Source organism: Lactuca sativa, chromosome 5 (genome assembly GCF_002870075.4).
Source record: "Lactuca sativa cultivar Salinas chromosome 5, Lsat_Salinas_v11, whole genome shotgun sequence".
Classification (NCBI taxonomy): Eukaryota; Viridiplantae; Streptophyta; class Magnoliopsida; order Asterales; family Asteraceae; genus Lactuca; species Lactuca sativa.
Genome location: NC_056627.2, coordinates 52,525,768 through 52,552,372, shown reverse-complemented (window position 1 = coordinate 52,552,372; position 26,605 = coordinate 52,525,768). Strand labels below are relative to the sequence as shown.

Below are 26,605 nucleotides of genomic sequence, written 5' to 3'. Positions count from 1 at the left end.
AACAACACAAAAATAAAATAAAAGTGTACACTATCAAAAGAAAAGACAAAACAACACTCATAAACTTACCAGTACCTAAGAGACTTTTGGGTTCCTAAATCTGCTTAACTTCACAGGTTATCAGTGATGAGTAGTTTTACGACGAAAGGTACATAGACAGTGGTTGCTCATGTCACATGACAGGGAGAAAGGAAGAGCTAAGGGAGTTTCGGTCCCTTAAGTATGGTGGATGCGTGAAGTATGGAAACAACTCTTATTGAAAAATCAAAGGATATGGAATGATAACCAACAGAGAGTTTACAATTCGAAAACTAGCGTATGTGAAAGGGTTGCAGCACAACCTCACAAGTCTCATTTGATGATGAAGGATCGGAAATTGTCGAGAAGAAATACAAAAGAGTCTTGCTAAAATCTGAACAAAAAGGAAAGATGTATCCTCTAAACCTCAGTCCAATCAAAGGAAAACCAATGATTTTCCTGTTGTCTAAGGCGAATTCAGATGAAAGCTGGCTATGGCATCGACGAATCACACACCTAAACTTTAAAGATATCAATAAGTTGGTGGTTGGTGATCATGTTCAAGGACTTCCACTTCTCAGGTTTGATAAGGAACACTTGTGTGCAGCATGTGAGTAGGGTAAACAGAGCAGAAAGAGCCATCCATCACATATCAATACCAAGACTGTTGAAGCTCTTGAACTTCTACATATTGATTTACGTGGACCTTCAGCAATTGAAAGTATCGGTGGTAGTAAGTTCATTCTTGTTATAGTATATGATTTTTCACGTTTCACCTGGGTTTTCTTTCTTCAACAGAAATCAGAAGCGACTCCCAAGTTAAAGACATTCATCAAGCAAGTTGAACTACAACTATGAAAAGTAGTAAGGAACATCAGAAGCAACAATGGGCTTGAATTCAAGAATAAAGAGTTCGAAGACTTTCTGGCCGACAAGGGAGTGTCTCGCAACTTCTCTACTTCCTACACTCCACAACAGAATGGAATCATTGAAAGACAAAACCGATCCTTATGTGAAGCAGCCAGAACCATACTGAGCTGAGCTTCTCTCCCACTATACTTCTGGGCTGATGTTGTTGCTACTATTTGTTATACTCAAAACAATTCCTTACTTAACATGCGATTCTTAATCACTCCGTATGAAATTCTAAACAACCGAAAACCCAATGTCAAGTTCTTTCACGTGTTCGGTTCCAGATGCTTCATTTTCAACTCTGCAGAGAATCGAAACAAGTTCGATGTTATAGCGGATGAGGGAATCTTCCTAGGCTATTCACTCACTTCAAAGGCTTATAGGGTTCTGAATAAACACTCCAAACTTATTGAGGAAACCTATTACGTAACCTTTGACGACATCTACATAAAGAAAGTTCATGCAAATGAAAGTGCTATGGGTGAACTATTTCCTGAATTAGGACAAGTATCAGTTCCTATTGCAAATTTGTTTGAAGAGTATATGAGGTTATTTGATGAACCATAAAAAGCTATACATTCAGAGGCAAATGCAGAAGACAACAAAGTCGACCATCTGAAAAAGTTCATCGAAGATGCTGCGAAAGACATGGCAAAGGATGCTCCAAAACAAACTGATGATCAACCCTCTAGTGAACCTCCAACTAACAGCACAACATTTGAGGGGGATGGCTCATCTGTATCTCATACAACCGAACAAGAGAATCCAACTCCAACCAAGGGGGAGGATCTCGAAACTAACAAGGAACACACATCGCCATTCGAGGGGGAGAATTCAAATGCAAATGACGAAGACGATCAATCAGAATTTGAAGAAGAGATTAATGCAGAGTTGGATCCTCATTATGATCCGAACTACCCTCCTCTCATAAAATGGACTAAGGATCATCCTCAAAAATAGATAATTGGCGAATCAACCGAACGGGTTCTTACACGATCTCAGTTGAAAGCGAAGCAAATTGCATTATTTTCTCAAGTTGAATTCTGCATGTTTAATTCATTTGTCTCTAAAATCGAACCTAAGACAGTCAACACTGCACTTGATCATGTTGATTGGGTACAGACTATACAAGATGAAATTCATGAGTTTGAACGTAATCGTGTTTGGAGACTAATACCCACACCAAAGGATGCTCCTGTGGTTGGATTGAAGTGGGTCTTCAGGAACAAGATGGATAAAGAAGGCAATGTTATAAGGAATAAGGCTCGATTGGTGGTAAAGGGATATTGCCAAGAAGAAGGAATGGACTATGAGGAGACTTTCTCTCCTATTGCCAGATTGGAACCCGTTCGTATCTTTCTAGCATATGCTACTCATAAAAACTTCGAAGTTTTTCAAATGGACGTGAAATGTGCCTTTCTGAATGGAGAATTAGAAGAAACTGTATATGTTGAGCAACCACTAGGGTTTATGAATGAGAAATACCCCGATCATTGCTATATGTTAGATAAAGTTGTGTATAGACTGAAACAAGCACCAAGGGCCTGGTATGAAACTTTAACTCGCTTTCTAAAACTGTCTAAATTCAAGCAAGGCTCGGTTGCCCAACCTTCTTTTGCAAGAAAGGAGGCGAATATCTAATGATAGTTCAAATTTATGTCGATGATATCATCTTCGTCTCCACGAATCGTAGCTTAACGGCTGAATTCAGGAAACTGATGGAGACTAAATTTGAAATGAGCGCAATGGTCCCAGTTAACTTTTGTCTTGGGTTACATATAAGATAGGGACTAGAAGGCATTTTTATTAACCAGGAGGCTTACACGAAGAATCTATTGGCAAAATTTGGAATGATATGAGACTCGAAGGTGAAGGTTCCAATGGCATTTGGCACCAAGTTAACACCATCTCTGGAAAAGCGTGCTATAGACATGACTCTCAATCTTCAAATGATAGGCTCTCTCATGTATCTAACTGCAAGTAGACCATACATTATGTTTTCTGTCTGTTATTGTGCCAGGTTTCAAGCTAATCCTAGAGAACCTCACATGCTGGCAGTGAAGAACATTTTTCGATATTTGAAGCGTACCTCATCGCTCAGTCTCCTGCATCCAGCTAAATCCGGATTCTTTGTTCAAGCCTTTTCTGATGTTGACCTGGGTGGCTGTGGTCAAGATAGAAAGAGCACAACTGGAGGATGCCAGTTCCTTGATGGTAAACTAGCTAGGTGGCAGTCCAAAAAGCAGACATGTGTGTCTCTCTCAACAGTAGAAGCAGAATACATAGTGCTGCTTCGTGTACTTCACAAGTAGTGTGGATACAAAGTCAACTTAGAGACTATGGATTGAGTATGAAGAAGATTCTGATTTATTGTGATTCTGAAAGCGCGATAAAAATATGTCACAATCCGGTACATCACTCAAAGACCAAGCATATGGCACTCAGGTACCACTTCATCAAGGACCATTTTGAAGATGGCAACGTTGAAGTCCATTTCGTATGGTGCTCTGATGAACTTGCAGATATTTTCACTAAAGCATTACCAGAAGCAAGCTTCAATAAAATTTTGCAAGGACTGGGTATGATGGAAGCTGAGTCGGTACCGAATCCTCAAACCTCTCTCTGAAAAATTAGGCAACCGAGATTGACTGAACGTTTGGTCTGTTTTGGGTCCTTAAAATTAGGAAACCGAAATGAACCGAATGCTCTGCTTATTTCGGCTCCATAATTTTCGAAAACCGAAATGAACCGATCGCTCGGTCTATTTAAGCTCTGGAATTTTAGGGAACCAAAATGAACCGAACGCTCTGCTCATTTTGGGTCCTTAGTTTTTGGGGACTAAAATGAAATTATTGTTGGAATAGTGTCTAAGGCTGCAACTATATTAGGCAAGTATTTGACCCGGTTGTGCATGGTCCTTTTGGGTTGCCATCACCATAGCAACTTGACAGGATGATTTATTATGAGAGAAGAAATATTATTAATATATTATGAGAATAATATAAAGAGTAATAATATTATTATTTGATTAATATAAGTCATAAATTAATTAGGAATTAATTTGGTGACTTAAAGAGATTAATTGAATAAAGGGGCATAAACTGTCAATTGTGTGATAGTTATACTTTGGGCTATAAATCCCTTATGGATAAAGGGTGGCCAGTTTTAAGGACTTTGGATAGGCCTTAAAATCTTCTAAGGCTTATCATGAAAGGGATTAGGATTGCTTAGGGCCTAAGTTATCCAATTAGGGTTTAAGGGTGAAACCCCGGGAGCCTTACAAGTATAAAAGGACCCCAAGGGTTAAGGAAATCGGCAATTATGCTTTAGAAAGAAACCCTGGCCGATTTCTCTTCTCTCTCCTCTCTCTCAAATCATCCTCTTGCTAGTTGGTGTTTGTAAGCCATTAGAGGAGTGACAATTGTGACTCTAAAGCTCCAAGGACAAGAAGATCAAGCAAGTGATTCAAGGTATACTTCTAACTTTGATTTCATAATGTTATTATAGTCAATTAGCCATTAGAAGTCTTGGATTGAATGCATGTTCAATTAGAGAAACCTAGATCCAACCATTAGGGTTTGCATGTGCACATAGGAATGTTCATATGGCCAAAACCCATCAATTATCGCTCGGTTTATTTAGCTTATATTATTTAAGGTGAAAGTTCGGATGTATATTTTTGCACTCTATTTTTTTTCCTCTGTTATTTTTTTCTTTAGTTCTAAGATGTTTTAATTTTTTTTTAAGACAATCCAAAATTTCAAAAAGATTTTATTTTTAATTTTATCATTTTTTTTTTGTTTGCTTTTGTGCCGTCTGTTTCTCTCTTCTTCCTTGCTAGGTATTAAGTGCCAAGAAAGCTTATGAACTCGTAAAGGGGCTGGTATGTCATTTTTTTTACTATACACTATCTAGGTGTCCCTAGAAGCATGCTGCAGCATGTAGTCTAAAGCCTTTTAAAACTTTGAGCGAGGCCTTAATGATTTGATTTATACCTATCGTTTCTTCCCAATTAGGCTGTACCATTCACTCAAGTACTGAGCTACCCTACTCTTCTCAAATGAGTTAAGAGTTTATCTACTTTGTCACTCTTTAAAAGTAGGGGTACATTCACCTCTTTAACCACCTCCTTTATATTCGCCATCTACTATCGTTTCATCAATGTAACCCTTGAGACTCGCAGGAATTACCACTGAGGTTTATTGTTACACAAAATCTGTGTTTATGATCTTAGATACGTACACCACGTGCTGAGTGAGACCCTACATCCAACACCAATACTAAATTAACGATGAATTTTAATATTCAAGCTTGAACTTGTTACCTATAGAAGTCTCATTTTATTTTCTTGCGTGATCTTTATGAAATTGTATAACAAAAATACATTTCTTCCCAAAAGATCCAGTTTAGTTTTTGTTTTTGAGATTTCTATTCTAAATTTTGTTACTTCCAACCTATCAAACCTACTTGTTCAACAGACCACATTGGTCTCACAAGTACTTCTTCCCACATCTGGTCTTATATTAAGTATCGAAGTTCGGTTGAAGCTTAGCCAGCTCTAAAGTCTATGATTAAAAAGACACATTTCAATGTTTATTAACAAACATTTGATCGTATTCTCATGGGAATCCACACAAGCACTTCAAGTCTCTCTTGACTTTAAAGGAAGAGATTCAAGCCCGGGATCCTCAGCTTTATGTCATATTTGACATCACTCACATCCCATACACTTATTTGCTTTATTTCTTATCGGTTGACACTCTAATGCACGAAGATCTTTTTGATTTTCCAAAACTCTAGTTCGTGACAATTATGCATGGTTTCACTTTCGGTTCTAAACATTAAAATGTCTTATGGAAGTGATAAGGGAATATGGCCTTTAAATGAGCACTGGATTGAAGAATTCGAATGGATGCGACGTTCCAACGTGTCTATGGATAAGTTCAAAATTGGGCGTGTGAAGTTGAAACGGCTCCTAAACCTTCACTGCATGCTATATATCTGGGGAAAACCAAGCTGTCAAATCCCGCTTTTCCAGGTGCTTTTTCAGAGATCGTTTCATCATTATAGATGATTGTTTTCTCTCTCCTGGCAATCGTATATAAAGGGGTTCTAGTTTCAATGTACCATTTATCACACTCCACATCTCTCAACCAAACTGGCACTTGTTAAACTGTTCATCTTCTTCACAAAGATCTATAATGGCGGATTCTTCATCTCTTCAGGATCAAACTGTCGGGTTTTGAGAATTCTAACACTCCTAAGTGTACATGCAACCCTAAATACCTTGGATCTATATTTTCTCTATTATACATGCAAATATGAACTTTCCAAGGTGTTCATCCTAACTAGCATAATAACATTGATTCATATGAATATATCAAGTTAGAATTACATACCTCTTTGATGTAGAATGTCTTCATGAAGCTTGAGTGCCTAGTGCCCCAAGTGTGACACCTCAAATGGTTTACACAACACCAAATACACTTGGAATAGATTAGAGACAAATCCACACTTCAAAAACTCGGCTAGCCCTTTCACACCTTCTCTAGTGCCGATTTTGTCAACAATAAGATCTTTATATAGTGTCATAATTAGGGTAAACCCTAATTGTCATCGCTTTCCATTTCCTTGGATCCATGGGTTCAAATACACCATGGAGCATCCATGGAGCATCCTATGGGTTTTAGCCCAACTTGATAATCCATGGAGTCTTAGCCCACTATACAAGAATGGATGATTTACACATTCAACCCATCTATTTAATTAGTCTTATTTTGATCACTTAATTAATTCTTGATCAATACAAATTAAATAATATTATTAATATATTAGAACTTATAATATATTAACAAACCTTAAGTCTTATTTCTCTTCTTTTAGTCTATCCAAATGCATGATGCCATGCAACCCAAATGGACCATGTCGGGTCGGGTCAAGTCTTACCAATTATAGTTATGGACTTAGACATTAATCCAACACAAATGGAATCGTCATCATTGCTTTCAATCAAGCCCAACCAGAATATGATCATTCAGATGACTCCATTCCTGTATGATCATTACATGCTTCACGTAGTCGAATGTATAAAGTATTCCCCTCTCGTCATTGCTCTGACTCAAGTGGAATCTGTTCCCATGTCTCTTTTGTCTCAAGTTTACTCCACTGCAAATTACGATAAAATCAAGGAGCACATCTACTTTCAGATTCATTCTCGCAAAGCTTCAATTTCAGAAGGACGATTTTGCTCTCTTCTAGGGCTTGCAGTCGATGCCTCCGTCATCTCACCAGACGTCATCACAACAACTCAACTGTTCTCGATGTTCTATGAGATGGGCTACACATAGGTTCTTACATCCTTCACCAAGTTCAAGAAGTCGTGCCTACCTCCACAATGGAATGGGTTGCTCACCCTTCTTCACAAAGGTTTAGCTGAACGTGTTGGTGGTTCTGATGGGTCAAACAAGTGTTTTATGATGATCATGTATGGCATCTACAATAGGATTAACCTGGATTACGGATCTTTAATCTGGTCTAAATTGGTACAGAGTCTGTCTTCTTCAACAAGGGACTCTGAAATTTCATGTGGACGGTTTTGGACCATCATTTCACAACAGGCTATCACATCCCTCAATATACCCTTCATGAAGGATTCTCTACTTTCCTCTATTTCCTCCTTCCATACCAACAAGATAATTGTGTCTGATCCAACCAAGTTTTTGCACAAAGGATCAATTCCAGAAACCATGTACCGGTCTATTTCTCATGAGAGCAAACTTATCTCTGATTGTAAGTTGCTTCCTCCCAAGAGTCCTCGTCAATTAACTCCAGAGATTCAAGCTGCATTGGACGGGGTGGAGAAACCTGCCATGCGAGGAAAAAAGGCAGTTGTCAAGAAAGAACCAACTGAAGAACCCTCTTCCAAACCGACTAAGGCTAAGAAGGGTGATTCATCTGCACCCAAGAAAGTCAAGAAAATGGCTCGTCGACTGCGAACTTCTTCTCTTTCACATTCCGAACAAAACCAAGAATAGTCTGTAAGTGAATATGAGGAAGAGCAACATGCAGGTTCAACTAGGGGAAACACACCTCCTCAGTCTCCAAAACTGGTGGAAGTTTTAAATGATTATGTTCCTACATCGCCATCCTCTACACCCAAGACGACTGTTCCAGTTTCGGTTCCACTTACACCTATATCTCAACCTGCTTCAACGATTGCTTCATCACCACTTGTTACTTCTCCTCCCATCATCAACACTTCCATAGCAACTCCTATCATCACCTCTACCATAGACTCTTCTGTCAACGTCAACACATCTGATGTGGGGACGAAGACTGAAGAACCCCCAAAGTCACAACTGAACCAATTTCCCCAACTCTTTCTGCTGATTCCAGTCCAGTACTTGGAGGAGCTGAGTTTGAATTTGACTCCACTTACTTTAGCCCTTACCGAATTCCCAGTGAGGAGGATGAATCTACTCCTGTAACTAATCCACAAATCGGTAGTGTTCACAAAATACTTATTACACTGATCGATTCTAGCAAAAACTACAGTGATGTTGTTCTCAAAGCATTCATGGATACAACCCTTCATCAATATACCGAATCTGTTGATAAATGTACTGCAGATGTGGATGATTCTACTTCATTATGCAAAAGAGCAACCTCTGAGGTTAAAGATCTTCTCTGTGACCCCCAAGTTTTTCTTGATTCTTTCAAGGGTAATGCTGTTTCCAATGCTGCCAAGGTCACCAAGTCAATCGGTTCGCTTTCTCAATCCCTTCAAGCCGAACAGACAAAGTTTGAGGCAGTCCGTTCCAACATCTGTGCTGATAAAAAAGATTTCTTGTCTTCCATTGACTCTCAGTTTGAAAAGCTTACAACTGATCTTCTCCTCGAACAGAAACTCGAAGAGGATCTTGCCCAACAGAATGCTATCAATGCGGTACAGAAAGCTAACCTAGCCAAAGCAGAACGTGAAATCTCCTTGCAGAAAACTGCAAGAGCTGTGTTTCGCAGTTGTGCTGGTGATGTTCTGTCACAACTACATAACGTGCTTCAAGCTCATGACCCTATTCTCACGCTCACCATTCACAATCATTTGACCTCCAAACTCTTTCCTTCACTTGAACTCTTACGGGAAATGAAGGGTGTTTTGGAGAGAATTGTTCATCCGCAACAAGGGGGAGAAAAAGAAAAGCCTCAACTAATTCCACTTAAACCAAAGGTTAAAACCGAACCGAAGGAGAATTTAGCTTCGGGTTTTGGTATCAAAGAGAAGAAAAAGCTTGTTATTGGTGAACATAATGAAAGTGATGAGGATCAAGAAACTATCTCTGAGATCCTGAAACGCAAGAAGAGGGATGAGGAGATCGATGAAACCCTTCGGGTTGCTAAGGAAACTGAGGAAAGAGAGAAGGAAAAGAAAGAAGAGAATTGTGCATTAAGTTGCAAGAAGATGTTGTTCCCTCCGTAGACAAAGGAAACACTGATCAAGGAAGCTATAGAGTCTCCAAGCACACTTTGGCTAGAACCTGTGACTTCTTTTGACTGTGATAATACAAGGGATTCACAGTTCGATATGCCTATCACCCGAAAGGCATTTGTTTTTCATTGCTTTGATTCAACTACTGAAGTTCCCTCTCCTCATCCTCAGGTAGACCATGAACTGATCGATTTCTATCTCAAGTTCGGTCAGCCTCAGTATCTGACATGGAGTGCACAGAAGATTATTACTGTCAAGGTACTGAAGCCATCACCTGAAGGGAAATTTATCAACATTTCTTTCAAGTTAACCCGAGGTACGGATAATTCGGTGTCGGTTATCTCCCTTGCAGATCTTCCAAACCTGAATCCACATGATTGGATCCTTCTCTTCAATATTCTTCTTGCCAATGCAAAGGAGTACGGACCAATTTTGGAGCATCTAAAACGAATGATAGCTTGATATATTCACGAGGTAGCCAAAATGGATCAAGAAGTGGCCCATGTTCTGAGAAAGAAACCGACGGTGAAGCCAACTGCAAAGCCAGGAGACGTCAACAAAATGACTCTCTGTCAAATCGATTCTACTCAACTGACGATTATGTTTACAAGAGGAAAGGGGGAAAAATTTTTGTTTGCTCTGGTAGACAAACACATGTTCTCTACTGATTGCCTAGAGTGCATTATAAATATTTTTCATCGGTGTAAGGAGAACTCGGAGTTAGATAAGAAGAACTTCACAGACATGCTCCGATGGTATATTACTTTCAGACAAACTCTTGTGGCCATTATACCGGGTGTGTTCAAGACTGTAAAGAAGACGGTAGTAGCTCAACCGAACTGAGCTCTCGGCTCCATTGACGCAAAGGGGGAGATTGTTGAGTATTATGTGTTGCGTCATGGGCTGGTATTTTGTATACCCGGTTTGGGCCTGTCCAACCGTGATTAGGGTTAATATAGTATTATAATTAGTGCATGCATGTATGCCTTTAATATGCTGGAAGTTTAATTATCGTGTTGGATTGTAACCCTAAACATCTCTACAGTCGAAGTTCTTTTTGTCGAGCTCTTCTGGGGTGTTAAAGTTTAATCATTCGACATCTTTCAAATCATTCTTGTGTTCTTGTTATTTCATATTGTTTATCTTTTTGAATCTATCGATCTTTTAGGAATATTGTTCCAACAAACTCTTTCTGATCGAAGATGTGTTGTAGGCTCTTGTGATCGGTAAAGACGGTGCACTTGGTTCCGTAGAGGTAATGTATCCATATTTTCAATGTGAAGACCACCGCTCCCAACTCTAGATCGTGAGTTGTGTAATTGACTTCGTGTGCCTTCAGCTGTCTCGAGGCATAAGCAATAACCTTCCCCTGCTACATGAGCACACAGCCTAGGCCCTGATTGGATGCATCACAGTAGACAACGAAGCCCTCTGTCCCTTCGGGCAGAGACAGGATAGGTGCGCTGCATAGGGCCTGCTTCAATGTTTGGAATGTAGTGTCTTGCTTTTCACTCCAACAAAAGGGTACATCTTTCTGAGTCACAGTGGTTAAGGGTTTGGCAATTCTGGAGAAATTATGGATAAACCTACGATAATAGCCAGCTAGACCCAAGAATTAACAGATTTATGTGGGCATCTTCAGTGCTGGCTAGTTCTCTATCACTTTGATTTTGGAAGGGTCAACGTGTATGCCTTCCTCGCTTACCACGTGACCTAGGAAGGTTACTCTTCGAATCCATAATTCGGACTTGGAGAATTTTGTGTATAGCTTCTTCGGCCTTAGAGTTTCCAGCACCAATCTCAAGTGTTGTCTGTGATCTTCCTCACTTCTGGAATAGACAAATATATCGTCGATGAACATGATCACGAACTTGTCCAGGAAAGAACGGCACACCCGATTCATCAGGTCCATGAATACCGCCAGTGCGTTGGTTGGACCAAAGGGAATTACTACGAACGCGTAGTGACCATATCGAGTCCAAAATGTTGTCTTAGGAACATCACTCTCGTGAACTCGCAACTGATGGTACCCTGATCTTAGGTCTATTTTGGAGAAGTAGCTGGCTCCTTGAAGTTGATCAAAGAGGTCATCGATTCGAGGAAGAGGGTAACGGTTTTTGACGGTGAGTTTGTTTAGTTCGTGGTAGTCAATGCACATTCGAAAAGATCCATCCTTCTTTTTCACAAATAATACCGGGGCTCCCCAAGGTGAGGAACTCGGTCTGATGAATCCTTTGTTGAGGAGCTCATTGAGTTGGCTGGATAACTCTTGCATTTCTGCTGGCGTTAAGTGGTATGGGGATTTAGCTATAGGGGTAGCTCTAGTGATTAAGTCGATGAGAAATTCGACTTGGCGCTCGGGAGGAATTCCAGGGAGCTCTTCGGGAAAGACATCAGGAAAATTGTAGACATCGGGGATGCTCTTGAGGTCTTTAACTTCTTGTTTCTCGTCAACGACATGAGCTAAGAATGCATGACACTCCTTTCGTAGAAATTTTTAGGCTTTGATTCACAAAATGTTGCGGAGGTTTGAGCTGAGTTTATCACCATAGATCATGAAGGTTTCACCAGAGGGAAGATTGAGACAAATCGATTTTTCGTAACAAAGGATATCAACATGATTGGGGCTCAACCAATCCATGCCAATGATGACATTGAAACTCTTCATGGAAATAGGCATTAGATCGATTGGAAAGGAATGATCATTTAGGGTAAGGGTACAGCCGATGAATATATTGTTAGTGCTCTCTTTTTCACCGTTAGCCATCTCAACGGTAAATGTTTCGATTATAGATTTGGGTTTATGTTTGAGAAGATGCTTGAATGCATGACTAACAAAACTTCTCTCCGCACCAGAATCGAAAAGAATGCATGCATAAGAGTTGCTAAGGAGGAACGTACCTGTAACCACGGTGGGATTTGCAACTGCTTCCTCCTCACCCATTGCTAACACTCTCCCGGTGTTGCCAGCCATTGTTGCCTTGGGGAAATTTCTCTTGTAATGTCCGGCTTCTCCGCAACCATAACAGGTTTGACCAACGCCCGCTCCGGAGGCCTGATTGGTTGGCGAAGTTGGTGTCTTACAGAAAAAAGTTGTGTGCCCCTTCTTGCCGCAGCTTTTGCATAACATCTCATGGCACTACCCATGATGATGAAAGTTACACTTGTCACACTTTGGTAGGTTCCCAACATCTCTATTGGTAGGTGCTGGAGTTACAGGGGTAGTGGTGGGAGTAGTAGCAGCATGAATTGCCACCGTTTGCTGTTTCTTGGAGCGTTGTTGCGAAGTCTAGCCCTTTTGTTGTTTCCAGTGCTTTCTCTTCCCACCACTCGTCTTTCCTAGTTTAGAAGTAGTTGTTGTTGCATCGAGATCAACTCCTCGATCTATGAGGGTATGCGCCAGGCACTTGGCACTGTCAAACGTGGTTGGCTTAGCAGCCAAGACATTCCCTTATGTTAGGGGCGTCAATCCACAAATGTACCTCTCTATTTTCTTGCTTTCCGAGGTGACCATACCTGGATAGAGGAGGGCCAGATCACAGAATCTAGCTGTATAGGAGGCAATGTCGGAACCCTTCATCTTCAAATTCCATAAGTTGTGCTCCAGTTTCTGCATCTCGCCCCTTGGGCAGTACTCGGCAAGCATGAGCTCTTTCAAGCTCTCCCAACCCATGGAATTTGCTACAAGCAGGGTTAGGGATTTGACTAGACCATTCCACCAGGTTAATGCTCTGTCGGTGAAAGTGCAAGCGGCGAATTTCACCTTGTTGGCTTCAGAACAGGAACAAGTTTCGCAGATGGATTCGATCTTCTCGAACCATAGGGTCAGGGCAATAACACCTCCATTGCCGTTGAAAGATGTAGGTTTTCCGTTCATAAAGTCTTTATAGGAACATTCCTTTTTGTTTCCCTGACTACCTTCATGATTTTGGGGATGGGTACCGCCTCCCGACCCACCTGAGCCGCCAGGGTTAATCAGTAACATTGCGGCAGCCACAGCGGCAGTAACAGCTGCCTGGAACATAGCGAAATCGAATTGAGGAGGTGGCGGTGGGGGATTGTTGTTCTTTTTGCTGGGTCTTTTCATTGGAGGCATCTTGTTCTAAAAATAATCAGGAATAAGAGGATGGTAAGTCCTCTGAATTGAATCAAGAGATATGAAGCAAGAAGTATCTCAATGACTGCTAGAGTGTTATACTAAGCGATAAGCAAGGAAGAGTTACTAATACAAATAAACTATCGCTAGAAGGAATAAGTAGCAGCACTTGGAAATGAATCTCTGCAATCTATTCGACTCTAGTAAAATTACTCCTCTAGTATTGTAAGTTGTATGTTTTGTTCTATTGATATCTTGTGGCATGAATACTTGGTAAGTTTTAGGCCTGCCGCAACACCACAGTCACTCCCAAGCACATGTAGGTCATGTCTCGAATAAATATAGTTGATCAGGCTATATTGACCCTAGATATGATTACATTACTGCTCAGGTTTAACCGCAGCGTCCAACATCCAAATACTTTTGTTTGGTTCTACTCATTATATTGTTTCTGGTATGTAGGTATACTTGTATGCTTGTTGTAAAATACTTATATTTTAGAGAATACTTTTAGTTCAGAGCACTTCAGCCCCTTAGTGTTTATATTTGTATACCATGTAAGGTTCGGTATACTCAGTTCACTATAAATAATAGGCCTAATACCAATCTGTCACACCCCCGAACCGTTGGAAACAAACGGCGGAATCGTCCGGGGGCGAATGACGTCATGTGTAGTATCACATCAATTGCATCATAGTAATCAAAGTAAACACAACCATTACATTATATTATGAATATTTACATATGTTTGAAACATATTTTGTATACTTCAAAATGAAACAAAAGTAAAAGACGAGACACCAAAACGCTCCGTCTTCTCCAAAAGCTGGCATGGGTACCTATCTATTACTGTCCTGAGAATACAAGCGGTTTTGAAAACATATCAGCATAAAGCTAGTGAGTTCATAAGCAAGTTTTTGTAATGAAAACTAGTCACTGAATTTGTGAAAATAATTCATTTTCATTATAGGTAAATATCCTTTGTATCAAGAACCCCGGTCACCATCGGTACGTAAAATATATTATGTTTGAAAGCCCTGGTTACCACCAGTGTATATGTAGTATGTTTTGTTTTGAAAACCCTGGCTACCGCCAGTATGTAGTATGTTCTGTTTGAAAACCATGGCTACCGCCAGTATGTAGTATGTTCTGTTTGAAAACCCTGGCTACTGCCAGTATGTATTATGTTCTGTTTCAAAACCCTGGCTACCGCCAGTATGTAGTGTTTGACTGGGAAAATCCCTTATTTTCCCTGGTAAACGTTTGTTTGTGGCTTTAATGGTTCTGAAACTGTAAGGCATAAGTAACCTAGTTATGTTATTACACCAATTAGTTATAAAAGTGAGTCGTACGATTGGCGAGTTTTATGACCATACATTGACTTTATATGACAGAAAACGGACGTCGATATCCTTTATGACATTTGTCACCCGTAGACCTGTTGGTCCGACTGTAGCTAGCAGCCAGGTGCGGGTAGTCAGTCTCGTATAGATCTATACACAAAAGCCACACTTTCCCTCCAGGAAATTCAGGGTCATAAGGGTAGTCCTCTACTTAGCTAATGTTTGAAAATGCCCAAGGACGGAGTCCTCCACTTTACTATGTTGTATGTTCCCAAGGATGAAGTCCTTCCCTTTGTTATTAAAGTGTACGAGAACGTGTTTCCCAATTAATTTGACGACTTTAAGAATTTATACTATATAAGTGTTCTGTCTTTTCATATGAAAACCCGATGTATGTTTTGTAGAATAAAAATAATGATACTAGAGTAATTATTTACTGTTGTACTCTCGTAGTAATATTATAAACTAAATTTGTCATAGTTTATGTATTCAATCGTGTATGTAGTTTGTATCTATGAAATCGGTAATGAATTTCCCCAAACTATACCTATTATAGTTTGACTGTTATGTTTGTGAAACTATTCTGAAAACTTATGCAATTAAGTTTAGGAAACATCCCTTATGCTCCTCATAATACAAAAGGGGTAACGAATCTAAATGCTTTATGAATATTTGATTTGAATAAATTGCATAAGTTTGACTTGTTGAAAACTTTTGTGTTTGCTTGTATCCCCCCCCCCCTTGAAATTGTTTAAAAATCATAAAAGTGTAGGGTTATCAACTCACCGTTTGTCGTAGAATTCGTGTATAAGTAGATAGGAATGCTGAGTGTCAAATGGGGCTTCGGACACAAACAGGTCCTATTTAACAATAGAATCACATATATGTATTTGGTGAGAGTATAACACTATTTGTTATAGAAGGAAACCACTTTAGGGACTAGGAAAACACTTGAAATTAAGTGTTAGAATCACATGTGATTGAAGGTGAGGAGGTTGTGGCCGTAATCAGAAGTCTACGGTCATGGGTTTGCGGCCCAAATGTTTATGTCCCATGAGTTTACGGCCCATGAGGGGTGTACGACCATACACATGGGTTTACGGCCATAAACCCTTCATGTTCATGCTTTTTGAGTCAATTTCCAGGTGAAAATAGAAGGTTTGTAATAGATACCAAGCATAGAAGATAGTCACTTCCTATTAGGAAGCTTGGAATGACATTTTTAGTCACCAAGAACTAGTATGTGCTCTTAGTGTTCTTGGTGAGAGAAAACATCTATCAAATGATGAAATTTATGAGATGAGACATGGATTCATCACTAGAATAAGGATTTGCAACAACATTCAAGGTGGAAAAACACTTACATCTTGAAGATCTTGGAGAGAATTCCATGGTAGAGAGAGTAGAGAGAGAAAGCTTATGAGGTGTGTGTAAAGTTGTAAAATGAAGGCCAAGTACCCTATTTATAGGGTGGAGTTTTCAGCCAAGGGTTGGGGTGGGGGTGTACGGCCGTAAACTCGAGTTTACGGCCGTACACTCCTCTCGAAGGGGTGTTTGGCCCGGATGCTATGCTTTGACTTAGAAAACCTCGTTTTTGAACCCAAAACTTGATTGGACCGAGCTTAGAATATTTAATTAGGCTCAAAATAATGTTAGCAAGAGAAAAAATAAATTCCAAATTGATTTATTTTTTTAACGGTTTGAACGGAAGAAATTTCGGGTTGTCACATTTTCTTGGTTTTGTTTTGCAGGAAATATGTCTAGGCGGGAACAAAGCTCAAGGGGAGGCGGCTATGGGGACCTCCCATGGCTAACTTTTCCATAAATAACCTCCAAATCTTCACTCGCTCACGCAAAAACCAAGTTGGAAGCGTTAAAACGCAAAGAAACATATGTACTCAACGAAATCAACTGGCATTAGATGGGGCAAACCGGGTTGGAGGAAGAGTTGACTCCTTATTTGGTCAAATCTCTTGAAAATGATGGGATGTCCATAATATATGACGGTTGGAGTCGATTTTTCAAGATTCAATAGCCTACTTATCAAGAACTGTGCTGAAATTCTTTGCTACCATATCCTTCCAAGGTGGTAATGATTATTATAACCCAAGCATTATTACTTTCTGTCTTGGAGGGGAGCTGCGCCAATGCAGCATCGTGGAGCTCGCATGGAGATTGGGGATTTATGAACAAAATATGATCATGTCTGAAAACTTTGAGGCATTCCTCGAACACTGTCACAAAGACTAACCCGAAGAGGTGGTTGCATCTACTTGGTGGAATACAATTGCTAACCGGGTCTACATCCCGTCGTCTACTCAAGAGGGAGCATCTGTTCCCCCATCCATCGATTGACACATCATCTAATCGCAAGTGCTATTAACATGTGAAAGGATGATGATAAGGTCCCTACTCTTGGCATTTTCTACATGTGGAGCATTATCACTCTTGATGTTTTCTACAATTTTACATATGATGATAAGGTCCCTACTCTTGACAGGGGGTGGTCAAGGAGCAGATCACTTCCAAAATCAACGGGGGCATGTTTGTTACGAACCTGGCGAGGACATATGTGATCTTGGACCAAGGGGAAACAAGGGTATTGACATGATTCCTTCTTCTCCGTTTAGCAGCACATTATTCAGGAGGCAAGGATCATTGAGGATTATGGTGGGGGACATTTTGGAATCCCGAATGCGGATGCGGTGTTAAGGCCCGAGGAGCCAGGAAGAAGGGTAAGGAAAAGAAGAGAGCCCGTCTAAGAAGACCCACCGGTCATTCCGGTGGATGAGGAGTTACCCATGGACTGGTACAACATGGAACAAAGAAGGTACCCGGACGACCTTGGACGAAACATTAATTACAACAACGAATCAATTGTTTATTTATTTGAACAAATGAATCTTGCGCCGAGCCCCGGGCCCGGATATCCCTACGTTCCGAATTGGGAGGAGAGAGTAAATCAAAGAAGGAACCAAGCTGGGGGAAGTGGAAATGTTGGAAACGAAGAGGAGGGTGAAGATTGATGTTTTGTTATGTTTTTAATTTGGATTTTTGAAAACTATTTTTATTTGTTTTGTGGGTTTTGAACTTTTAGGATGTCAAAGTAGGAGTTTGTTTATTATCACTTGTGGTTGCTCTTATATTTTCAGATTGAAGCTAGGATGCATGCAAGAGTCTCAAATGTCAAAGCTAGAGTAAGGGTCGGGTCTAGATGAGAACGTGCAAGTTTGGAGTTTAAGGTCAAGTCTGTTATCAAAAAGGATTTAAGAGTGTTACTTATTGAAGAAAAATGAAGGAGAGACACTAAATTACCTTACCCAACCACATCAGAAAAGCATTCAAAGCAGGAGATTTATTTCCTAATCAGCGTTACACTCGTCGAGTGCATATATTGGACTTGACGAGTCCCTTTGCAAATCTGCGACTTTTGTGCTAAACACAATTCTACTCGCCGAGTTGTCATACTTACTCGACGATTCACTCACTATTCCATCCTCAAGGCTTACATTTTTTTATACTACATTCGATATGAGACTTACTCATATTCTTTCGAGACTAATTCCTGCATATTTGGAGTTGTACAACACTAGATTTGACACCCAAGGCATGGATGAGCTGTTCCCATGCCTAAAGTCATTTGAAGAAGGAGCTTTTCATGAAGATATATCAACCTCGTCACTACTATCCTAGGGGAGTTTGTTCCAATTTTCTCTTTATTTTATTGTTCTTTATCATGCATAATATGCAATGGGGACATTGCATAAGTTAAGTGTGGGGTAGGAGGTTGATTACATTAGTTAAATTTTTAGTTAAAATTAGAAATTTTTGAAATTTTTGCATTAAAATTGCTAGGTCTAAATTAGAAAATTTTGGTAAAAGCAATGAGGACCCAAATGCTTAGTTGAGCCTATATACGTTATAATTCATTTTTGGCCTCCCTTATTCTAGTGAAATCATGGGACAAAAACACAACCATGCTTAGTTTAAGGGATGCAATAAGTTTAGCATTGTGTGCTTGAAATGTATCTAGGAAATTTTTATCTTTAATCAATAAAGGTTGAATTTGAGCGCCCTTGCTTAATCATGTATGGTTTGAGTGAAAAAAATGAGATACATGTTAAAAAAAAGAGAGAGAGAGAGAACTACAAAAAAAAAAGTTGTAAGAATTTTGGAGCAATCAAAGTGAAGATCAAAAGATCAAAATTCTAAAGATTTAAAAAGTTGAAGATACCAAAAATTCAGAAAAAAAGAAGTTGGTGAATTCAAGGAAATCAAGATCAAGTTATCAAAGAAGTGAAGAATTCCAAAAATATCTCCATATTGGTATCGAAAAATTGTAATTTTCTAGTTTATGTATGCTTGGGTTGCTCAACCAAAAATACCTTGATGTTAGGAAGTTTTCTGCGGATGGATTGGGTGTGATGCATAAAATGAGCATTGTTCGAAAGAAGTGGCCAAGTGTTTATGAGGATTGGAAGTATTTAGAATTACCGGGGGGAGGGGGGGTCCTTAGGAAAATTTTTAGACACAAGTGCATGTGTTGTGGTCTTGGCATAATGGCTGGGTTCAATTGGGTTTGTCTTATTTGATATTAGTGTGCTAAAATTCAATTTTGCTTGCGGGCAAGCAAAAATCAAGTGTGGGGTATTTTGATATGTACATATTTAGATGTCTATTTAGTATGAATTTTTATAATTTATTAGTCATTTATTTGCACATTATGGAAAAAAGGTATTTAATAGTGTTTAAATTGTATTTTCAGTCCAAAAGATACGCTCGGAAGGAAAAAAGAAGTAGGAGAAGAGATCGGAAGCTCAGGAGCTGAAAAATGAAAAAAGAGTCAAACCCTGAAGCTACTCGGCAAGCAGGAGCGTCTACTCAATGAGTACCCACAAAGATTCGCGAAGCAACACGTAAAGTCCTTGCCATACCCAGACACTAACAAGTGGACTCGGCGAGTTGATGATCTACTCGACGAGTAGACCCTGTTTTGAGAAATCTATAAATAGAAATCACAATCTCGAATTGAGGCTCTCTCTGGAATTTTGGTGGAGTTACTTTGCGACCAAGGAGACATCTGGAGCTTCGAAAAACGTTAGAGAACCCTAATCCTCAATTTTATGAAGATTAAGGAAACATAAGTTTACTTTTGCACTTTATCTTTGAATAGAACTATGTTTGGATAGATTGAATTCGTTTTTAGGTTTTTATTTGCTGTAATTATGAACTAATCTCGTTCGTTTCTATTTAGGGTAGATAAGTTTGCTCCTACGGATTAATCTATGTTTGGATTGATTGTTATTTGGTGAATTTTTGTTAAATTAAGCTTGTGAAAGACCCTTATTCATTAACCATAACTATTTTCTGTTAATTGCCAAGTGATTAAGCTGCATGAACATCTCTTAATTGCTTATCTCATATGATTCATGTGACCACATTGTTATATGGCTAGAAATAGTAAATATGAAACTAGGGTTAACTAGAGAATGAGTAAATTAATGTGTAAGCTTGTGTGATAAACCATCAACAAGAGGTTAATTGAATAAGTAATTTAATTAGCTAATTACAAGTCATAGTTAACCTGAATAAATAAACTAGGGAATTTATTAGTTTAATCACTTGATCACTGCTTAAAATTAATTTATTTTCTAAGGATTGGTAATAGCGAATGTGAATCTAACCACCTTAGTCTGTAACCAATAACAATTAATCCATTGCATTGCCATAAAATTAACCATAGGAGTAAATGAATCGAACCTAAACAAAAAATCTTTTGATTATTGAATTTAGTTGATTTTTACTTGCTTTTAGCTGTTAGTTAAGATTAAGTTAAGTTTCTAGTCTTGCAAAACTAGAGAAAACCCTTCTATTTTACTAAATGTTTTAGATAATTCTAGTAGTTAGATTAATTTCTGTTCCCTGAGTTCGATACCCTGCTTGCTAATTTATACCATCAATTGACAGGTTCACTGCCTTTTGTGTGTCAAATTAATAATTAAAAGTATGATAAAACTAGTGCATTCCACACACATCCACTACAAGAAAAAAGGCCTTTTACAACGCGCAAAATACGACGCTCATTGATCTATGTTACGCAAAGGAGAGTGACATTAGAAAAATGTCATCTCTTCAAAAAATTTAAGGATAGAAGACACGCATTATTGCGCGCCCTTAAATTAGTGTCTAAAAAAAACACGGAGGGCACCTATAATAAAATGCGCGTCGTCTAAGGATGTCGCTTTATAATTTTTAATGGAACGCGCGTTCCATCCTTTAACAGTAGGGGGAAATGAAATTCTGAAAAAATTAAAAATCCCGCCTTCCTTTTTTTTCTCAATCAAGAAACCCTAACCTTTCTCTCTATTCACGAGCCAGTAATCAGCAAAGAAGATCAACAACAAACACCAACTGGTTCGATTTCTCCCTAAAACTGGTACAACTTCTCCTAAATCCGACTTCACTTCACACTCTGAGTTTGTTCTCTCCCTAATCGATGCATCCACATTCTCGTCTCTCCCCCTCCACCGGGTTTTCTCTCATCTCTCTCCTCCATAGATGAATATTTTTCTTTCTCCTTTGTTTGTGCTTCCTTATTGCAGGTGGTCTCGGTGGTGTTTGATAGTTGGAAACGAAAGCAACAGTGAGTATACAACAGGCCTTCCATTCCAAAAAAAAACTTTGCACGTAATAGAGAAGGTTAATTCCACATAAGGGATGGAGCCAGAAGATGTGGGTGATAAAAACGCAATCATTGGAGCCAGAAGATATCTCTCCTCCACCAGATGAAGATTGTCGAAGAGCTGAAGGGGGGACCAATTTCTATAAAGCAGTGCTCTATATGTTCCTTTTTCTGGTAATTCTACGATCCCTTTACAATTTATTCTATTTTCGTTTTTTATTTTATATATGTTCATGTTAATTTCTAAACATGAATCACTTCACCTTCTTAAATCTTGTGTTTTTTTTCATGAAAATCATCCCTCAGTTTATAAAATTATATGCCTAATTGTTGAGATATGCATTTGTTTTAGGTTGAGGGTGAGGGTAGGGCACCTAATTCTCCTTAGAATACAAATACAAAAGCAATATGCCATTGTTGGAATGGAGATGGATTTCAGCAACATGAACTGTTTGAATTTGATTCTTGCTAAATGGAAAATAATAATAGATGAACAGGGGAAGTGGCGACCTAAATACCAAGTGTCATCAGAGAATTGCTATTACGTAGGGGCAGATTTTAGTTTGCATCTTGTTCACCAAGGCAAAAGAAAAAAGAGAAATAGGAAGTGTAGAAGAAAAAAAGATGAACATGGGAATGAACCAAAAAACAGAGGAATAATGTTTACTTCTTGCCAAAGGTAAAACTACTTATTAAAAACATGATTTTGAATGAAATTACAATGTAATGCAAGTCCTATTTTATACTAAACACAAATGAAACGTAGTCTAATTCAAATACCACATAAAAAATGCAAGTTTACTAAAAAATTCCTAAAATACCCCTGGGCTAAAATTGTCCCAATTTCTCTAGGTTATCCAACAGGTATTGCAGAAAAGTGGGGTTATTCTTGATTCACCAGAGGAGCAAAAGAAGAAGGTTTAGTGATATAGCTATAATATTGTGATTTGTGAACAAACTTGAAACTATTAAAACCCTTATACATTGGAAACCCTTCTGTTGAGGATGAGCATTTAGACACATATGAACTTTCAATACTAATTTATAAGTTTCCTCTTTCCTGTGTTTATACTTTATAGTTGGATTTCAAATTTTTGTTTCTTTATGCTATAGAAAGTTTTAGATATTTAAATACTATATGCTAGTCTATGTTGAGGTTTGAATAAGATTCTACTTATTATTCATCATACATCTTAATGCGTGTATTTACTTGAAACAGGTTGTTGTGGAAAGAATTAAAAACAATGTCATAGGTGACAAGATTGATCCAAAAGTTGTACTAAATTTGGATCCTGGTCTTGGTGTTTTGGATGCATTTTTTGCCAGTTTGTCAATGATTCTTGTCAGTGAGGTATGTTCTTTCCCTATCTTTTTTTATAAGCACACATAAGTTTCCACAAATGCTTATGTCTCAAAATTACATTACCCAATATTCCATTTATTTCTTCCATCTAGATTGGAGATGAAACTTTTATTATAGCAGCTCTTATGGCAATGCATCATCCAAAGTCAATTGTTCTATCAGGTGCACTCAGTGCTCTGTTTGTAATGACTGTAAGTTTGCTACTTTTCTTTTTTACCCTTTTCATATTTTAGTGAACATAAATGAAAAACATATATTTTAGTTTGCTTCTAAGTTTAGTTTGGTTTTATTTGGTATGTAGATACTTTCTACAGGGCTTGGTAGGATTGTTCCAAATCTAATATCAAGGAAACACACAAACAGTGTTGCTACAGGTATGTATTGAGTATATATATATATATATATATATATATATATATATATATATATATATATATATATATATATATATTAAAATTCAATTTAAAATATGAGGATTGTGAGACATCTAAATTGTTTTTTTCTACAATGCAGTTCTTTATGCCTTCTTTGGGCTGTGTTTGCTCTATATTGCTTGGAGATCAGATTCAAAAGCATCTCAAAAAAAGGAGATGGAGCAAGTATGTTTTCTTTTTCCCCATTAAGGGTTATAGTTTTTATATAAATTTAGGCTTTACCTCATTATTAAATACCCAAAAAACAATCCAAAAATCTGATTCTATTACAAAATATATGCAGGTAGAAGAGAAATTAGAGTCTGGACAAGTCAAAACAGCTGCACGCAGAAATTAGAGTCTGGACAAGGAAAAACGTTGTAGAAGTTTGATCCAATTTTTTGCAAATCAACAAAGGTGCATTTTGTCTCGTTGACTGGTCAAAAGATAGTATATGTTATGGATGTTAATAAGTTGGGTAATGTAGTAACTCGAATATTTGAAAATGCAGGGATCTTTTACTATCTTTTGAGAAGGCAACAGGGAAAAAACCACTGGGGATCATATTCTATAGGTATATATATAAATATAATTTCAAGTGGTACAATTAAAGAAAAAAAAACTAAATCTTCACTTCGTTTTTTGTTTGCAGGGATGGTGTAAGTGATGGGCAACTAATGAGCCGAAAGCAACTTCTTTAGTACAAGAGTGGGGACACTGTTCTCTATAATAATGCAGTTAAATTGTATACATTTTGTTTATATCCAGGTGTTTCCAAGGCGAGAAACATTTCCAGATTTGGACTGTGTTGACTCGGTGAGTTCAGTGGAACAACTCATTATACTTTGAAAGACCTTAACGACCAGGGACTAAAGGTATCTTTTCCTTGATTTTTAGGCTTATTCTAACCTTAATTAGTTGAGCCCTTTATGAGGTTATTATTAATCTATCTGCATCCATGGTAATGAATCGACACTTGCAATCCAAGTTTTAGGTTAAGCTTCTTATAATTCTTGTATGGTGTCATTGGGTTATTTTCTTTTTTGATGGTGGGATGTCAAAATAAACGGTTCTTATATAGACTACAGAGCGAGAGCTATGTTATTCTTGTCTCTTCAACTACATTTAACTAAATAAACACAATTATCTTATTAAATTTAACTCAAAACCCAAAACAGTATATACCAAGAAACAAATATTCAGTAGATTTCTGATATAATGACTTGTGTTGATGCAGTTTTTGCTTAAATATTCAAACATGGTGCAATACAATTTCAAGAAAATCACAAGGGTACCCACTGGAAAAGACTTTGCAGACATAGTCCTCAGTAGAACCCAAAGAGAAACCCCAACAGTTGTCCACAAAGGCTATGCAATCAACTGAATTAGAGGTTTTTATATGAGAAAAGTGAAGTTCACACAAACAAACTTTGGTGTTTGCAATTGTTGATCCACAGTAAGTCCATGGACTGACTGTTATGCTTATAATGTGTTTTTGGATTGTCCTATACAATGTTTTTTTGTTTCTGTGTATTTTGTGCATCAGGTAAAGTTGGTGGAAGAAAAGAATATGAAGCCACTTGATTCAAATCTTGCAGCATTATCAGCAAGATGCAGTAAAGACTTGGAGTTGAATTTGGCTAAGTATTTCTTGAGTGAGATGGGCCAATGTACAACTTCTTATCCATATAACAGCTGTTTGGAGCATTAGTCTTAAAGAATTATGAAAGGCAGGATGCAACTTTATTTAGTTGGAATTTGATGTAGAGAGTAGATTAGATGCAAATTTAGATATTGTAAAAAATAGAATTGTATGACATTAAATTTTATGCAATGGATTGTATTTTTTGTATATGATATTTTATTTCTATTATGAATTGTATGACATCAAATTTAGATATTGTAAATATTTTTTTTAGAACATTTAAAATTATGATACGCAAAAATGTGTGTCATCTTCATTTATGACATGGCCTTTCTTGACAGGGGCTTCCTTGATACGCATTGCGTGTCATAAACATGCGCGTCGTAAGGTTACGACACGCAAATGTGTGTCGTCTTCCTTTATGACAGGGCCTTCCTTGATACGCATTGCGTGTCATAACCGCGCGTCGTAAATGCGCGTCATAAATGCGCGTCGTAAATGCGCGTCGTCTATCTTTATGACAGGGCCTTCCTTGACACGCATTTGCGCGTCGTCTGAGCGTTTTACGACGCGCAATGAGCATCGTAAAAGGCCTTTTTTCTTGTAGTGGTCATTTTTTAAATCCACACAAAAACACACTTTAAAATTTCTCAAACCCAAATTTATAAGTTGTTCCACAAAAAACAATAAATTGTTTGACAATATCCTAGAATCCTCAAACAAAACACAATCAACTAGCTGGTGCGTATAATCATTTCGACGTCGTCCTGTGATCCTGAGATGTACCTGAAACACATTTCACACAACACTTTAAGCACAAAGCTTAGTGAGTTCCCAAAAATACGACACACAAATAATTAGCCTCTCATGGCTATATCTCAATAAGGACTCTTCGGTAACTTGTCTCAGTGAGGACCCTCCGGCCTCAGAGCTCGGGTTGGACCCTCCAGTCCTGTACCTCAGTGAGAACCCTTAGGTATCACAGCTCTGTTTGGACCTCTGGTCCTAACTCAATAAGGCACATAATAATATAAAACATAAATCACAAAGACAGAATGCATAATATATCACATAACTCATTATAAGCATATAAAACCCTCCGTCAATAACTCAGGAAAGACCCTCTAGTTACATAGTATTACCACTCAGGTAGGTATAATAAGAAGACTCAGCTCTGTAACATCCAAATTTTCAAGGCCAAAAATTTTGTTTTTAATTAAGTAAATTATAAAATCATTTGCTGAAAACATTGTCGACATCAAATCAATCCATAAACCATAATAAACATGCCTCAAAATCATAACACCAAACAGTAATAAAATCAGAGTACAATCCCATGAATCTCAAAATGTGGAATCGTGTGTGTATGTGTGATGCGTAGCTACCGCTCCGGCTCCTTCCCCTTAGACGAACAGGTACCTGAAACAAAACTGTAAATTGTAAGCATGAAGCTTAGTGAGTTCCCACATCATACCACATAGCATAAAATCACATAGCATACATACTGCTGGGCAATTCTGCGGTGCCCGACCTACCCTGTCCGACTATTCTGGGGTGCCGACCTACCCTGTCAAGTAGTTTTGGGGTGCTGACCTACCTATGTTAACCAGTTCTTCGGTGCTGACCTACCCTTCGGTCCTAACAACTG

The 26,605-nt window shown here is 38.3% G+C and overlaps 1 long non-coding RNA gene across 1 annotated transcript; it reads left to right on the top strand.

The window, feature by feature from the left end:
* Positions 1 to 22,737: 22,737 nt before the first annotated feature.
* LOC128126202 (uncharacterized) lies at positions 22,738 to 23,281 on the top strand. Its single transcript, XR_008223966.1, has 3 exons — positions 22,738 to 22,887; positions 22,992 to 23,090; positions 23,201 to 23,281. It is a non-coding gene; the product is annotated as an uncharacterized LOC128126202 (long non-coding RNA).
* Positions 23,282 to 26,605: the final 3,324 nt, after the last annotated feature.